The 17,020-nt window shown below is 42.3% G+C and overlaps 1 long non-coding RNA gene, 1 other non-coding gene and 1 pseudogene across 2 annotated transcripts; all 3 read right to left on the bottom strand.

Moving 5' to 3' along the window:
• Positions 1-3,272: 3,272 nt before the first annotated feature.
• Positions 3,273-3,589, bottom strand: LOC109199843 (uncharacterized). The gene is made up of 2 exons (XR_002060140.2): positions 3,437-3,589; positions 3,273-3,359 (listed from the first exon to the last, which is right to left on the bottom strand). It is a non-coding gene; the product is annotated as an uncharacterized LOC109199843 (long non-coding RNA).
• A 471-nt stretch (positions 3,590-4,060) lies between these two features.
• On the bottom strand, positions 4,061-8,323 carry LOC102079688 (uncharacterized). Its single transcript, XR_002060139.2, has 12 exons — positions 8,139-8,323; positions 7,996-8,051; positions 7,834-7,920; positions 7,574-7,701; positions 7,346-7,483; positions 6,399-6,467; positions 6,158-6,327; positions 5,989-6,085; positions 5,698-5,906; positions 4,600-4,959; positions 4,332-4,451; positions 4,061-4,260 (listed from the first exon to the last, which is right to left on the bottom strand). It is a non-coding gene; the product is annotated as an uncharacterized LOC102079688 (transcript).
• A 2,333-nt stretch (positions 8,324-10,656) lies between these two features.
• On the bottom strand, positions 10,657-14,708 carry LOC109194588 (uncharacterized; annotated as a pseudogene).
• Between the last annotated feature and the right edge of the window lie 2,312 nt (positions 14,709-17,020).

Raw genomic sequence — 17,020 nt, 5'->3', positions numbered from 1 at the left:
CGGTTTGGTGGGGCCAGGCAGGCGGACATGATGGGTCGTGGCGTGTTGAGCTGCAAGCAATCAAATACCTGAGAGAAATAAGATGGAAAGAAAGAACAGCTGTGTGTCGCTCCAAAAACATGAAACCTTTTTGCAGTGTCTGACTGTGTGGGGATGTGTATTTTTAAAACATGTATACGCTGATGTGTTTGACTCATTTTCACTCCAGTCCTTGTACCTGACCTACAAATCATTCAAGCATGAAAAAAACGACCCAACTCAAAGGATGAACCAGTGTTGTGTTTACACATAACAGACAACTTAGCAGAGTACCAATTTTCAAGTGTATCTTTTGCACTTTGGTACTAGCAGCCTGTCACAAAAACACATCATTTCTTCTGCACCTTTCACTGAATCAAGTAGCGATAACTCAGACAGGCATCAAATAGTATTTTGGCACCAGGGTGTCCTTAAAAGACATTAAGGAAAATGAGCAAGTGGAGGACAAAATAGCAAGAGTCAGGCCCGAAAAAACTATCTACAGCAGATGAACAATATCTGAACCTCATATCTTTAAGAATCGGGCGAAAAACATCCAACAAAGACCTAACATAGATCTACTGTTCACTGAAGCCTCATCAGAAATGGCCTCAGTGGACAGCTGGCTGTCAAGAAGCCATTCATACTCAAGGGAAACGGGGACCATCGTGAAGCGTTTGATGTGTGCGTTTTTCTATGTGGCCTAAATTTACACTGTTATTAAAACGCTGACACACTGGACTCTGCGCCTCCACCTCTGTTTACCCTTCATCCTCTACTCAATACACCCATAAACTGAAGTACCATCCTGTGGAAATGAACTTGTCATATACATCAGATTTAATAATCGCTGTGGCTGCACAAAAATATAGTTTACAAAAGACCAACAATATTATTTAAAGTTATTTGAAAGTGAAGTCTTGATGTCAGACTCTGGCACAGCATTTAGTTATACTGATGCTGTGTACTGTGTGGGACTCTGTCTTCTAAACGGCTCCTGGAAAGCCATATAACTGTTTATTTGGGCATGCAGGAACTAATCCTTAGAAAATGAGTATGAAAGATGGAGCTTCTCCACAACAGTGAGTTTTGTTGGTGGAGTTATGAAATCTCTCTCGCTCACCTTTAACCCACTGAGTCTATTAGGGATTCTCCTGCCACAGCACATGGTGGGGTCAGTGTAGAAGAACTCTGCAGGCGTGGTGGGGTGAGCTGGGGAGAAATCAGGGAGTCCTCACAGAGGTTGAACAGCTGGATGAAGCTCCCCTTGACCCCGGTTTAGGTAAAAGTGACTCACCTCCTGTTTGAGCGTTTTCTTGACTGTGGCGTGGGAGACCTGCGGCCCTGTACAGGGGCAGGAAGGAGGGGTGGTACAGGGTCCTGTTGGAGAGAGGGGGCAGGACCGTCTTCCTGGGCCTCTGATGGAGGACAGATGATGAAATTACCACCGCTGACCCGCAGGACCTGCGCATGCAGTCCGAGTGAGCTAAAGAGTGACGTCACAGAACACTCACCGATAAATGCTCCTCGCTGTTCATGGTGGTTCAGCTGTGTTGCTCGAGAAGTAAGGTAGTATCTAACTACTAACTACTCAAACTGAACTTGTTAATGTGGCGTTAAAGAAGAAAAAACCAAACTTAAACACGCGCTCACGCTTCCGCTCGCAGCGGTGTAAACAGCGACACCTGCTGACTGACTTATGAAACGCCGTGTGACTGCATGTATTATATTTATTTCCAGTCATGCTCTATTTTAAAAATATTTTTAAAAATAAATAAAATAAAGGATCGGGGGGGGGGGGCGGGGGCGGTTGAATGTGTCTAATAAAATGTTTAAATTCACATTTTTAATCAAATGGTATAAGAAACTGCAGTACATGACTTAATCAGACCAGCATCCTCCGAATATTTTACAGAGTACCAAAGAATTTCGTTATCTTTTTCAATATAAACGTATGAGTCACTTTATTAGGTTCACAAATGAACTGCCCCATGTTGTGTAGCTTCCTGGATTTCATACCTATTGGGCTACATACTCATTATATAGGCTATACAGTACATAAAATCAAAATTCACTTGTTTTATGTAATGGAAATGTTTAATTATCTGGGCTAAAGAAAAAGTTAGACTATATTTAAATGAAACGTGTATACTTACTGCATTTTAACCATATATAATGCATATTACAGGATGTAATGTGCAGCCCATCTGCTCCCAGGATGGACTTGTGCATTTAGAGATGCTCCTCTACATACCATGCTTGTAACTTAGTTACGAGTTATTGATGCTTCTTAACTTGAAGCAGTCTGGCCTTCTCCTTTGACATTTTCAGCCAGAGAACTGCTTCTCAGTGGATTGCTTTCAGGCCAGTCTCTAAACCCTACAGATAGTCGTGTGTGACAATCCCAATAGATCAGCAGTTTCTGAAACAGACCAGCATGGCATGGTTCAAATGAACTTAAATCACCTCACTCATTCTGTTGCTCAGTTCGTACTTCAGCAGGTCATGCTGGCTTGTCAACATGTCCAAATGCTTTCATGTGACTGGCTGATTGAGGTACACTCTTGCTGTAGTGCGCTACTCTGTATTCACTGCCTGTGCATTCCACTCCTCCCCACTTAGTAAGCTTCTCACTCTTTAAAGTAATATATTTAGACCAAGACTGAAGTTTCCTGAATATTTAGAAAAAAAAATTAACGTTGCAGTTGGTGAGCCATAATTTTTTATTTTTTTATGTTTTTATTTTATTTATTTATTTTTTAAACTAGCCAATGCAAATTTCGGTGGAGTAGAAATACACGAGTTCCTTACAATGAAGTCTCCAACATCCTGTGTCAGAAACAGTCAAAATGATGCCAACACACAGTAGTGTAAGGCTCTACAAGACAAATTAGTTTCAAAGACAGCTTTAATACAGTTTTGTCCCATTTAAAATATAACTTTATTGTGACTTTTCAGCTCCTGCAAGGGGATCACAAAAAAGTGACATTTTATCACAGTTAGCCACCTGCAAGATTGTGAACCTAGAAACTCTGAAGTATCGAGTAGATGGACGAACACCAGGTACAAACGCAATAGGTTGTGCGTGTCTTGCTATAGCAGGGGTGCTTTGAAGTCCTGCAGTGGGCTTTCTGCTGGGATGTTGCAGCCTAGAAAAAGATTAATTTTTTTTAGATTTTGAACAAGCAGCATAATTTCCATCAGGTGAATAAGTTACTGTACCTGCTGTGGGCTGCACTGTGCGGATGATTTTACCAACACCAACCGTGTCAGACACAAATCTGTACATTGTGAAGAGCTGACGGAGACTAGATAGAGGATATGTACACTGCACGATCACCCTGTGAAATAGGACAACCTTCATGTCATGTATCAATGCAGGTGGAAAAATATATTAAGGAAGTTTGGAGATTCATACCTCTCAGTCACATCATTAGAAACCATATTCTGGTAATTCTTGTTGTAGAAGATCTCATTTTGGTAAGTCACATAATCCTTTCCAAGCTGAAGAAAAAATACACAGTGAGGACAAGGCAGCACAGGGAGGGGATGCCACAACTCCGTAAACTCAGCTTTTACCTCAATATGAATCCACAGCTGTTGACTGGAAAAGAAAAGAGGGCCCTGGTGCCATTCATATCTTTAGGCCCACAGGAGTTGTCCATGAGGCTCATTCTTAATGTTCTCCCTCCACTTGAGACTACCAGAGGCAGGTTTGCCACCACAGTCATCATCCCATCAGTCGAACACACTGCATAGACAGAAGGGTTTTAGCATGAGTGGCGACTCTGAAACCGTCTGCAATAATAAAGCTTGGATTCACTTACTAATGAATTCTGGGGGATTGAACAGACAGGTCTTAACTGTGGACGTCTGGACTTCTGATGTTTCACGAACTCTCACAAGAATCTCAAAAGTTCCTGAGAATCCCTTCAAAGTGACGTCCTGCCAAACACATGCAGTAGTTCTACATTTAAACACAATTCAAGCCTATTAAGAACAAACTGATGATGCCAATAGCATTTCCCTCATCTACCTGGTATTTATACCCATGAGTGGCAAGTGGCACATCAAGCCTCAGACTCTGGCTGTCGTTACTCAAGATGTAGCCGCGCCGGTCTGCCAGGTCTGAGGTTAGCACGTCTAAGCCGATGGTAAACTCCCACAAGTAGTCAAAAGGCTGATGGTCCAGCTTGAAGCGTATCCCAGACTCAGAGCAGACAGCATCAAAGGCTGGAGGTGCTGTCGGATACAGGCTCGTTAACGACTCTTAAAGCTGTTACCAATATAGAGTACATAATCAAATAACTTACAGACATCTGTGAGCAGTGCCACAATAGATGCTGAGTGGTAATAAGACTCGTTTCCAGGTAGCACAGCCAGCGTGTAGTTAATATCCAGCATAAACGAAGAACTGCATCTTCTATAAAGAACTAAGAAAGAAAAACTCCCTAAGACGAGCAGGATTAAGCCAACGTGTTGTGAATAAGCTTCATTTTGAACATAGGTAACAAGTGTTTCTATCAAAACAAAATCACTGAGAGTCATCTATTCACAAGGGCGTGGTGGTGGTAGACCTACCTTCTGTTTGACAACAGGGTCGTGGAACGGCACCTTCAGTGTGTAGCCATGGGTGCCGTTGGGGTAAAGAACTTCAGCGATGTTGTAGGTGCTTGTATTTGCAAATGGCAATGTAAAGTCTTGTTCATTCAGCTGGATAGAAACTAACACCACATCTTCAGGAACATCGCCGAGATAGATTGTGAACATCTGTTCTTTAAGGACTGTTTGATTATGAGTGAAAATCGTGCAGGGCAACAGGGGAGTAACCAGAGTCCTGCGAAACTGGAGCATGGTCTCCACATAGTCACGATCTAATGAGATCTGCTCCACGGAGAGGTCGAAGACATAAAACTCATAGAGACTCCCAATGACAAAGCTCTGAAAGACAAACATGCAGTTTGTATGACTTCAATCTTTATCATTAGATAAACTGCTAGTCTGACTAAAATGTTTCACAAAGGACGTAATACAAGATTAAATTAGTCACATGGACACAAAGACAAACATCTCAATCACTCTAGAGTTTAAAAAAAAAGGATGACAATCTCCTTGCAACTAAGAGGGAAGGGGAAAAGAAAAAAAAAGTTGCCTGATGATTGACTGCAAAAAAATTCGACTAAGACAGAGTGCAAGTAGTTGCAGCAACCTCCAGGCGACCACTTTCAAATTGCAAGGCAATTCCACAGGTCACCTGAAGGCAACGTGTCTAAACAACTGTGCTCTGGCTTGGATTGCAGTCACTCTCAGAAACGTTGCAATGAATCTGATTCAGTCTCCACCGATGAGTGCAGCTAATCTGATGAAATGGGGAACACTATTCAGGAATATACCCTGTTGGCAATCTGCTTTCTAAAGCGAGAGTCATCGCTGGCCTACTTCCTGTCTTTCAAAAGGCAACAAGATTACAGAATGCACACAGTTACAACAAATGTGGTTGTGCCGAGCTCTCCAGTTTTCCCCAGTTTGGAGAATTATTTAAGCCATTAAAAGCTTAAACAAGCCATCCATGTGCATCATCCAATTCAACATTTTAACAAGCAGCCTCAGAGCAATCCAAAAGCTACACTTAACACACACTGCAAAGAAATTTTCAAGTTTGTAGGATCCTCAGCTGACCTTCCTGTGTCCTCCTTCAGCATTATAAGGGATGCCTATATGGACTGTGCCTTTGTGCTTCTCAACAATGTAACCCCTCTTCTCTGCAATAAGCTGCTCCATGGGATCCCCGTTGAGTCCAATCCTGATCTGTGTGCCACCAACACTCGGGTACAGCGCCTCTGGAGTCTTCCACATCATATAGCCTGCGTCATCAAAGTATCCTTCATCTGTTAAGAAGAGGAACAACATTACAAGTCCACCTGATCATAAGCAGAAAGTCACTAAAATGACATCAAGGCTGATACTGACACATGGAGCAAGCTGCCAAGAGGTCAACCATGAGGACAACCCAGTTTTGTCTGGAGAACACAGTTGCATAGACTGCCTCCACTGGAACATTCTCCACCTGCAGCGAAATGCAGCGTAAGCCTCGCTTTGCATCAATGGTTCAAATGCAGATTCTGAATCTGCGGTTTACCTCAGTGCTCAGTGAGTCAGGTTGTCCATAGGGCGTTCGAACAGAAGTCTTCCATCCCTCGAGTCAAACGTATAGCCCCGCTTCCGTGCTTGAGAGACGTTCATGGACGGCATCTGCTCCTCCGGTCTTTGAAAAGTCACCTGCCAGTCTGAAGTGGTGGCGCTGCGTACCTGAAGGAAATGTATAAGTCCTAAGACTGTTTACTTCCTGAGTGAGAAATGTACCTGAGTGTAAGACTTACAGCTTTGGATGCATTCCTGTTGTGTCCGTTTGTCCCAAAAGGACAGGTAACATCACTCCTCACAGACACCTGCAGAGAATTCACCAAATTACAGGGTGTAAAATTTTCACCACTAGATTATGAGTAGATTGCAGACTGCAGTCAACAAAATTCTGTTTCTTACCCTTCCTATTCAAGTGTATAATCCTAGCTACGGTGGCTGCTATAGAACAAACATGTTTTTGATCTCTTGGCTGACTAAAACATTACATGGACCGTAATCCATAAAGGCCACTGTCAGCCGGGATGCAGATCCAGCTCCACACATCCAGTTTTCCACTTTCTCTGGAACGCCATTAGTCCACCGTTTACCTCAACAATCAATGCCAAGTGAGAAGCATCCAACATTACTCACAGACTGCAAAACTAAACTAGTCTGATACAAGTCAACGAGTCACTGAAGCGCTTCTCTTGCAGGCGGCTGAAGTTCTGACTTCAGTTCAGAAGGTGAGGAAGATGATGACATGGTGTGGTTCATTTTTATTTCTTTAGTGACTGCAACCCATTCTCAGAGGAACAAAATATGTACAAACACACACGGCCAAGTCTGAAGGTGCAGATGTGAATTTAAATGTGTTTTTACAACAGCTCCGACTTCTCTTCGAGCTTTGATGTGCGACTGGTCTCTAGCCACATACATAAAATGCAATTAGTTAGAAGAGAGGTCCTTGGTGGCCCCACAAATGCAAACCTGCTCCTGTGTATTTTTAATGCATTAATTATAATACTACACACGTTTTTTGGAGACATGCAACTATAGATTAATGTATAGTAACAGTACAGTATTCATTTTTTCTTCTATTAAAACAGCCTAGAAAAATTACTGTTTGCACATTTTAAAAAAAAAAGAAAAATCTGCTTCTTAAGCAAATAAAAAAAAAAAAATTTAAAAAAAATTCCAAATTTACCTCCATGTAGTTCATCTCACAGGTAACCTCTCTGTGAGACCATTGGAGAGATAATGTGCAGGTCTTGTTCAGTGCATAGCTGGCTTCCTTTCCCTTATGTGTAGCAATCAAGTTAAAATTAAAGGAGAACATGTCATCCTGAAATACCCAGAAGAGAAAATTTATCAAAGCCTTGTCTCTTTAGGCAGCAGCAAGCATGTTTGTGCTTATTTGACTGCTTGCACATACTTTGTTGTCAGTGTGGCAGCTGAAATAAGAAGCTCTGAGCTCCACGTGGCCCAGGAGAGAGAGAGCACTCACGGTATAGCCGCACTTTGCAGCATACTGTTCAGTGATGGCATACGCTCCTGTCCTGTCTTTACAAAAAGAACAATACCTCAGCAGTCATGCAGCTCAGTACTGGACAGAATTATCAGACGAAAGAAGCATTTAAATAAAAAAATAAAAAATGCTCCAATGCAGAGGAGAAGCTTTGCAGGAGGCCTTACCCACAGCCTCAAAGCGAGGTTCCTTTCCAGTGAAGGAGAGATCAACAGCTATCATGAAGTAACGCTCGCGACACTCCATATGAACTCCTGCATGAACAAGCAAGTTTTAAGTACAGATTACCAGTATTTTGAAATCACAACTACTAATCACATGCATTTTACCATCCGTAATGAGATCACAAATTGCAGCTGAGCACACGGACAGGAGAAAGGCCACACTGGAACACAAAGGCACATGTGACAGAAAACTAACTGGAAATTAACTTCATAAATAAACTTGATGATTTCCCACTAAGGCAGCTTACCTAAACAAAAATGCCATACCCACTGATGTTGGCAGGGTCTAAAGCTAGCCTGGGTGCTAGCAAACTACACTTCTAACCAACACAAGCTCAAGCAAATCACATCAGCAGTACTCTGTGTGAGCTCAGCTGCTTTTGTTAGTTCGTTTCTTGACCCCTGAAGTTATAAGCAGCGTTTACTTTCAGCATCAGCTGCAAGTGATTTAAAGATGAGTTGATTACCCAAAGGCTGCACCTGTGAGTGTAACTCTGAGAGCCTCTGATTGGCCAGTGAATACATGACACTGATAGAATATAAGAACTAATCTGATGGCTTCAGGCTTCTTCCCGAGCCTGATGGAGGGTTTTCAGTGCACTTTAGGTGCTACTGATAAAGTTGCAAAGTTTCTTGAGCTTAATGTTTGGCCCTTCTGTCTATGTGTGCAATTTCAAATTGTGATATTCCCATTGATAAACTTTTTAAAGTGCACTGAAGCATAAATCTGCAGTCATTTGTGCATGTATTTGGATCTTATATTTCTTTTTTGGGATTTCATTTTCAAATCTTGTTGAAATCCTCAGTGGATCACAAGTTGAAGTTCAATCACAGGTTTGGAGTAAGGCTCTTGCAGCACCCTCTGGTGGACATTTTTCACACTGTAATGTAATTAATATCCAACGAAGTGTTTCAGAACTAGATCATATGGTTGTTTGGTTCCACGCCACTCTCAATGACAGTCTAGTCTACTAAATATGTGCATTAAAAATAACATGGATGGTATATATGCAAAAATTGGAATTTCTTTATGATCCGTGAAAGAGCAAAAACCTGATGAATCATCAAAATTAACAGCAGCACCTGTAATATACATGACAGCTGCTTTTTTTTTTTTTCCATCAATGAAGAAAAAAACTTTTTACCATCCATCAACTCAAATTTTCAGGTCACCTCAAATTTTCTACTTAGCAACTCGAAATGCTGAAAATGTTCTCCAGATTTTCAGATAACCTGAAATTTTGCCTTATGAATGGCATTTTTTTTTTTTTGAACACATGGCAGAAACAAGCTTCTGTGGATATAACATTACAAACATTTGAATTGAAGGTTGATTTTGGAGCTAAAATTCAGTTAAGTAAAGTTTAACATGCTCTGCCAACATATAGAATCGCCACAGTTCATGATCCAATATAATTAAATGTAATATATTTATTTTGCCCCAAATCACAACAAGTCACCTCAAGCTTGTTTATATTGGAAGATAGAGACCCTACAATAATACAGAGAAAAGCCCAACAATTAAACAACCCCATGTGAGAAGCACTTGGCTATAGTGGTAAGGAAAAACTCCCTTTTAACAGGAAGAACCCTCAGGTAGAACCAGATACAGGGAGGGCGGCCATTTGTCGCAACCAATGGAATTTTTAAAAAAGAAAAAAAAAAGTGAAGAACAAACATTTAGTGCATCATGGGAAACCCTCAGCAGCCTAGGCCTATTGCAGTGTAACTAAGGGGGGGGGGGGGGGGGGGGGGGGGGGGGGGGAGATTCTGAGTCACCTGATCCAGCCCTAAGTATAAGCTTTACAGAAAAGAAAGTTTCAGTCTGCAAATACCAGGAGCCATATGTAAAGCAGCAGTCAGAGCAAAGTGCTTTATTGGGGTGAAATGCTACGATGAGGTGTTTAAGATGTGATGGGCCTGATCTTTAGATTTTAAATTAAATTCTGGATTCAACAAGGTAATACAGAAACCTTTTATCTGAATTTAGATGCAGGAAATTTAGGTCATCCAAGTCTGTCTTAAAAGACATTCCTCCAGTTTAATTGGTGTGTGTCATCTGGCTTCAATGCCCTTTCTTGTTGCAGTTACTTTAATAAAACTGGTCATAAATAAGAGTACCTCAACTTGTCAACTGAGTGGATCATTAAAACCAGAGTTTGCATTTCCAGTACTGGTTTTGGTTAATATCCCAGCTGGCCATCAGTTCAGTGAACTTCTAGATAAGCAGCATTTGTGACCTAAAGATGACAACACCAAGCTACCGTGTTTAAGCAAAAGTCCAATATATATTTTGTCATGATTACAGTAAACTGATGTCATTGATATGGAACTAGTTAAAGCCAATGATGTCTGGTCAGCAAACCAAGTGTGAAGTGTTTCAGGGAGCAAGACAAGTTCCAGTTTGTTCCAGCTTTGCAAGGAGCCATTTGAACACCGCTTTAAAGTTCACAGAATGAAATGCTGTAAGGTTGGATGTTAGTAGCAAAGAACCTTAAATAGTCAGCAAGACCAGGAAACTGCTACATAGATACCAGGCCATTTCCTATGAATTTCACCAGTCATACAAAGACTTCATAAAATCCTGAGGACCACGTTACAGTAATTCAGGCAGCGACCCCCAGTCTTGTGTCAAGGCAAATCCTACCGACTTAAGTTACTGTGGTCTTGAAAGAGCCTTTACCATTTATGAAAGCCATTCCATCTGATGAGACAAAGCACCGTCTGCACATGTGACACACTAAGTGACAAACTGACAAGAATGGATCACATGATTCATTTAAGTCTTTATTACATAAAAAAACCCATTGAAATCTGTTCTTTAAATGACAGTAAATACATTAACTTGTGAAGTTTCCTTTAATCCTGTGGAGAGAAATACAATTTAGACACTTCTAACGCTGGCAAATTCTACCTGGTTTAAAAGTAGTGCAGACCTTTGTTTGAGAGATTCTTTAGGAAACTCGATACTTTGATGTACTTTGCAGAAGGCTGATAACGAGGTCGTATTGTCACCGATCTTGCAGTATGCCCGGGGATGCACTAGTGGGCTCCACTGCAGGACCTAGAGTAACAGAATTTAACTTAACATTTTCAGTGACACCAACAAGCTGTTTAATTGTTAACCCACCCACCTTCAATGATGCGGTTAGAACGCACGATACGACCAACGCCGACTGTTTCAGACTCAAACTTGTATGCCGAGAAGAGGGCATGTAATCCAGCCACAGTATATGTGCACTGCAGCATGACCCTGGAATACAAGTTACACATTTTAGTAGCTGAAGGGTGAAAACCCAAATAGTGAGGGATGCATACCTGTTCCTACTGCTCAGATTTTCTGGATTTCTCACAGAGCTGAAGATGATCTCATTTCTATAGGTCACAGAGTCCCTGCCCAGCTGGAGAAAAATATAAAGTCTTAATATATGGTAAAAATGATATATCAAAGAAAACATTTGTTCACTACCATGATTATAGCTCCACAGTCATTAACAGCAAAAGAAAAAAGAGCCCTGGTGCCAGCTGCATCTTTAGGCCGACAGGATTTGTCCTTGAGGCTGGTTTCAGCTGGACTCCCTCCACTTGGGATTGGCAGAGACAAGTTAGCCACCACGGTCACCCTCCCATCAGTCGAACACACTGCATAAACACAAGGGTTTTAGCATGAGTGGCAACGCTGAGACCTTTAATAATAAAGCTTGGATGCACTTACTAATGAATTCTGGGGGACTGAACAGACAGGTCTTAACTGTGGACGTTTGGACTTCTGACGTTTCACGAACTCTCACAAGGATCTCAAAAGTTCCTGAGAATCCCTTCAAAGTGACGTTCTACCAAAACACATGCAGTTGTACATTTAAAGAGAATTCGAGTTTAAGGACAAACGGATGATGCCAATAGCATTTCCCTCATCTACCTGGTATTTATACCCATTAGTGAATAGCGGCACATCAAGCTGCAGACTCTGGCTGTCATTACTCATGATGTAGCCACGCCGGTTTGCCAGGTCTGAGGTTAGCACGTCCGAGCCGATGGCAATCTCCCAGAAGTAATCAAAAGGGCGATGGTCCAGCTTAAAGTGTATGCTGGACTCCGAACAGTTGGCATCAAAGGCTGGAGGCGCTGTGGGATACAGGATTATTTAATACCACTTCATGCTTGAGCCGAAGACTAAACACAGGTTCGAGACTTACAGACACGAGTTAGAGCCGTGACTGCTGTTTGATGGTAATAAGGCTCATTTCCAGGCTGAACAGCTAGTGTATAGTTGACATTCAGGATGTGCTGCAGTGCCAAGGCTTTTCTGGAGAACTAGGAGGAAACATTTTAAGAACCCGCATGAAATATGAAGATGCCACGGGGTGGTGGTGAGGGGATCCCGGAGATTACCTGCAGTTTGACAACAGGATCATCAAAAAGCACCGTCAGTGTGTATCCATGGGTGCCGTTGGGGTGGAGAACTTCAGTGAGGTTGTAGGTGCTCATATTTGAGAGTGGCAATGTAAATTCTTGTCCATTCAGCTGAATAGAAACTAACACCACATCTTCAGGGACACCACCGAGATAGATGGTGAATGCGCGCTCTCTTAGAAGAGTTTCTGAAACAAAAAGCCCGTCAGAATCTGACCAAAGCGATCTGATGCAGTGCTTTAGATACACTTACGGTTTTCAGTGAAAATGTGGCATGGCAGCAGGGGAGTGACTATAATCCTGTGAAAACGAAGCCTGGCAGCAATCTCAGCCTCGTCAACTGAGATCTGCTCCAAGTAGAGACGAAAAACGTAGTATTCGTAGAGGTCTCGAGACACAAAGCTCTGCAAAGAGAGTCAGGCTACGTCACTAATATTTCATCTTAACCTGATAGCAATGCTGTGATTTGAAGACCTGCTGATTCCAAGTCTACAGCTCTACTGTCTTCTCACCTTCCTGTATCCTCCTTCAGCTTTGTAAGGGATACTGACTTGCAATGTGGTGTTAATCTTCTCCACGGTGTAGCCCTCTCCTCTGCAACTTTTTTCTCCACAAGTTTCCCATTGACTCCAATACTGACCTCAGTCTCATTTAAGGGAGACACCAGACTGTGGAGCAGCTCAGAAGTCTCCCACATCATATAGCCGCCGTCATATGACCCATTATCTGTGGACACACCATTTGTGTTTCCTTATGAGTATTTGGGTAAAAAAAAAAAAAAAAAAAAAAAACCCACACACACCCACACACACACACCCACACACACACCCACACCCACACCCACACCCACACCCACACACACACCCACACCCACACCCACACCCACACCCACACCCACCCCAAAACACCAGGATTAATACTGACGCATGGAGCAAGCAGCCAACAGATCGACCACGAGGACAACCCAGCTTTGCCTCGAGAACAAGACTGCATGGACCACCTCTACTGGAACGCCATTCACCTGGAAAAGGAAACTTTTTTGTTTGTTTTTTTTTAAACATAAGCCGTGAATAAGATTAATAACCTTTACAGTTTCTCATCCCTTTACCTCAGTGCTGAAAGAATGGGGTTGCTCATACGGTGTCCGAAACACAAGCCTCTCATCTGTGAGAGCAAACACATAACCCAGCTTCCGAGCTTCAGAGAGGTTCATGGGCAGAAACTGATCCTCTGCTCTTTGAAACATCACCTTCCAATCTGAGTAAAGGACCTAAGGGGAACAATATTTCAATTCTGTCATTTTAGCTATGCATAAAAATTTAGTTTGGCAGCTGTATTTAAGGCGAAACATACAGGTTTGAAAGCAGAATCTCCATTTTCCTCATACGGACATGTTGCTTCACTCCTCACCGACACCTGCAGAAAATCCAGGATTAATCTCAATGAAATCCCTGGATAAACTGCTACAGGGTGAATCCAAGCTTACTTCCATGTAGTTGACCTCACAGGTAACCTCTCGGGGAGACCACGGGAGCGACAGAGTGCAGGTCTTGTTCAGCGCATATGTGGCCTGCTTCCCGCCACGTGTTACAATCAGGTTGAAGTTGAACGTGAACACTTCATCATCCTATGTAAGTGCATGGGAACACCAGGTTGCCATCATAGAGAACAGACAACACTTAACGTGCAGTAATTAAGTCTGGATAAATTGTGTTGGGGCATACCGCATCATTAGTGTGGCAGCTGAAGTAAGAGGCTCTGAGCTCCACGTGGCCGAGAACTGGGAGAAGACTGATGGTGTATCCACACTCTGCCGCGTACTCCTCGGTGATGGCGTGTACGCCTGTGCTGTCTGGGCGACAATCCAGAGATTAGTGAGATTTAACATGCACCAGGAAGGAGTTACAGCCAGTCAGAGACTCACCGACAGCCTCAAAGCGAGGTTTATCCCCAGCAAAGGAGAGACCAACAGCTATCATGAAGTAACGCTCACGACACTCCATTTGAAGAACTCCTGCATGATTAAAGATTTTAGAGATTGCTTTTGTAACACAGCTGCTCTTATAAGAAGCAAACATTTAAAGCTCACCAGTGGGAACATCAAGTGTTGAAGCTGTCCGCAGAGACAGGAGAAAGAGCACTCTGTAAGATAAAAGAGATTTAAGTCTCAGGGAAGGAAGCTGCTTCAGGAGCAACCCATAAACTGGTGTGGAAAACAGCTTACCCAAAGCGAAAACAAAAGGCCATAGCCACTGATGTGTTGGTAGTGTCTAAAACTAGCCCGGCTGCTAGCAAACTACACCTGCTAACCAACACAAGCTCAACTGTTGCTTTGCATACCCTGGCCACACTGGCACCATGCAGCACTGAAACCTAAACCAGCTTTTATTACCACGCCAGCAGGGCAGCCGCTACACCACCATGTGTAGCCTGTTAGAAATCAAGCCATCTTTCAATCAGCGGACCAGTTTCATGGCAGCACAGGTGTTGCCAATAACAATACCAACAGTCCTCCACTTGTGACCATAGTGATGCAAAGCTACATGGTATGGGAGCTTTTTTTTTTTATCATCCATAAATCAGCGTTTCAGGTTGTCATCTTATTTTCTCAGATGTTTGAGTTAGTAAGTCAAATTTTTGATTCATGGTTGATTTTTAGTGGGAGAAACATTCATGTGTCATTTATGCTTAAAAAGAAGAATTAAACTACGTTTTCATTTCACCACTTCATTTTATTTTAAGAACAGACTTTAGGAACATATTGATATTGATATGATTGATGTAAGTGAGAACTGATATCCTTGGATGGTCATCTTAACCACATAGGTCTGGCTGTGAGTACTGAAGCTCCACCCACAAACATTCTGTTTGTGAGTTGGAGCCAATCCAAAGAACGCTGGCTTGAGGGGGGAGGAGTTAAATGGGTTGTTTCAAACAGAAGATGAACAACAGCTTTTATTTTAATGCTTTATGAATAAACTGACACTGCCCTTCTTCAATAAAATGTAAGCTTCCATCAACAAAGTTTATTCATTTAGTCTTTAATATTTGGATTTTTCATGGTTTGCAAAGAAAAAAAAAGTAGTAGTAGTAGAATGTAGTAGATATGTCTCTGCCAGACACATACATTGTATTTATACACAGTGGTATAAAGGATTTTGTGTATCTGTCCTTTTAGCAGTTGAGCTCAATCAGTCTGTTAGAGAAGACGCTCTGCTGCCTGACCAGTAAGTGGTTTGATCAGTTACTTCCTCTCCACAATAACTTCAAAAGTCTTCAGCTTGCAGCCAATCACAGAGCCAGCCTTCCTGATCAGTCCGTTGGTGTCATCAGCTCTGATGCTGCATCCCTCCTCAGACCACAGCAAAGTACACAGCACCCACCACAGCTAACAGACAGAAAACTCAATAAACACTGAAGGATCTCAGCTTTCTCAGCTCTGTATACAGCCCGGTCTATACAGGTCTACCAGTTCAGCCTGTGATCAATGTGGACGCCCCGATGCTTGTACTCCTCCACCACCAGGATAAACACAGGTCGTGTAGCCGTCCTCACAATCGTCTCTGGTCGTATTCTCATTCAGAGAGCAGATATCCCACTCCCAGACCACTCCACAAAATCATTCAGTCATCAAATTCTGCAGAATCACAGTATTTCTGTTGGTGGCATGCGCTGGAGATGTACTCAAAATCTTCCCTGTATGAGGTGAACATGAATGGAGACAGTGTAGTCCACGCTTGAGCTCCTACTGCACATAATTGAGATGTTTTAGCCTATATAATCAACATATAGTGCTAAAAGTGACAATTAACAGCAGTCTATTGGATAAAAACAGTTTCTAGGGAAGAACTGACAGAAATACAATTAATTAGTTGGCACAACATAATGTAACCTAATTGGTCTTACCTGTTGACACTCAAATGTGATAAGGCAAAGAGCAGCAGCACACTGGAACAAATTCATGGCACTAGTAAGTGCATTAAGCCACCCAACACTGCGGACTTGTAGTGTGACTCTCACCCACGCAAAGTATGCTAACGTGACGCTATGAAGAGTACAGTCAGACCGAGTCGACCTGAAAGGTGTCAGTCGTGTTCAGACTCACCTGTCCAGCAAGAAGCCGTGTGGCGCCCACATTGGCGTGGACGTCTGCGTTGAAAACACGCGTGATGATTCACTTCAAAGTAAATTTTAAAAAGAGAAAAAGAGGCAAAAGACAAATTTTAGGCCTTAATGTAAACTTCGAACCGTGTTTGACGTGAAAACTCGCTGAAGTGAGAAGCTGTATGAAAACACGATGCTACAGCGACACCTAGTGCTGAAAGCGGGGCGTGTCACTGACTGCCAGCTTTGATGAAGACGTGAAAACATGGCACACAGGAAGCGCTTGGATAAACAGATTCCTCTACATATTAACGAAATTTATCATAAATGTCACAAAGCGTAATAACTGAAGGTTTTCTGGAGGCTCTGTGAGTGCATGTAAAAATGGATCTGCATGCAGAGTAGCAAGAAAGAGGATGAAAACTGCCAACTCAAGCAGCTAAATAGTAAATGTGCATCAGTATTAGATCATTTAATGTCAGCTGGTTGAGTGTCACTTTAAAAACTGACATCAGTGAGTTAAAAATATCAGAATTTCCAGCATGAGTGGTGATTCTGTCTGCACCTGTATTACTATTATTATTATTATTATTATTATTATTATAGGTGATGT

The sequence above is a fragment of the Oreochromis niloticus genome, linkage group LG3, assembly GCF_001858045.2.
Source record: "Oreochromis niloticus isolate F11D_XX linkage group LG3, O_niloticus_UMD_NMBU, whole genome shotgun sequence".
NCBI classification, from domain to species: domain Eukaryota; kingdom Metazoa; phylum Chordata; class Actinopteri; order Cichliformes; family Cichlidae; genus Oreochromis; species Oreochromis niloticus.
This window is presented reverse-complemented; position numbering and strand designations above follow the sequence as displayed.